The 801-nt window shown below is 48.9% G+C and overlaps 1 protein-coding gene across 2 annotated transcripts in view; it reads left to right on the top strand.

The window, feature by feature from the left end:
- The window catches only part of CRKL (CRK like proto-oncogene, adaptor protein), a 41,168-nt gene that overhangs the window by 15,971 nt on the left and 24,396 nt on the right, over positions 1-801 (top strand). The gene's annotated exons all lie outside the window — the stretch shown is intronic.

Here is an 801-nt window from a genome sequence, read left to right on the forward strand (position 1 = left end):
CCAGGCAGGTCTTGAACCCGCGGGCTTAGGCAATCCACTCACTTCAGCCTCCCAAAGGCATGGGATTACAGGCCGAGTCACCGAGCCCGGCTTCTCCTTTTTTTTTTCCCCTTTTTAGAGTCAGGGTGTTTCACTCTGTTGTCCAGACTGGAGTACAGTGGCATGATCACTGTTCATCGCAGCTTCATCCTCCTCAGTTCAGGTGATCCTTCTGCCTCAGCATCCCAAGTAGCTGGGACAACAGGTGCCTGTGCCCACCTAATTTTTTTTATTTGTTTGTGGAGGTGAGTCCTTGCTGTGTTGCCCAGGCTGATCTCGGACATCTGGGCTCAAGCAGTCCTTCTGCCTCAGCCTCCCAAAGTGCTGGAATTACAGGTGTGATCCACCATGCCTGGCCTCTCCAGTTTTCATCATGGTTTCAGCCTTTTGAGGCATTTCCACATCTGTCATAGCATATAGCAGTAGGGAACACAGATGTCAGGCAGCTGATTGTTGGCACACCAGTGAACCTTGGGGCTTGAGGGTTCCAGTCAGAATTTTAGTTACCTGCTTATTGATCTCTGGCTCCAGAGTCCTCTGTGTTCTAGAAACCTGTATCTGGGGTGTGTGTGTGTGTATATCTATGTAGGTATGTGTTCCTTGAAGTGTGCACAAAGGGGATTGTAGGAAGGATCACTAGGTATTGTAGACGGAATCTCTTAGAGCATGGTGAGTGGGTAGGTAGGTTGGTGCCTAAGAGAGGCCAGGAGTAGGGGAAAGAGCCTGGTTAGTAAAGTCTTTTTTTTTTTTTTTTTGAGTTGG

The sequence above is a fragment of the Carlito syrichta genome, unplaced genomic scaffold (assembly GCF_000164805.1).
Source record: "Carlito syrichta isolate Samal-C Ts95f unplaced genomic scaffold, Tarsius_syrichta-2.0.1 Scaffold311553, whole genome shotgun sequence".
In the NCBI taxonomy this organism is placed as follows: domain Eukaryota; kingdom Metazoa; phylum Chordata; class Mammalia; order Primates; family Tarsiidae; genus Carlito; species Carlito syrichta.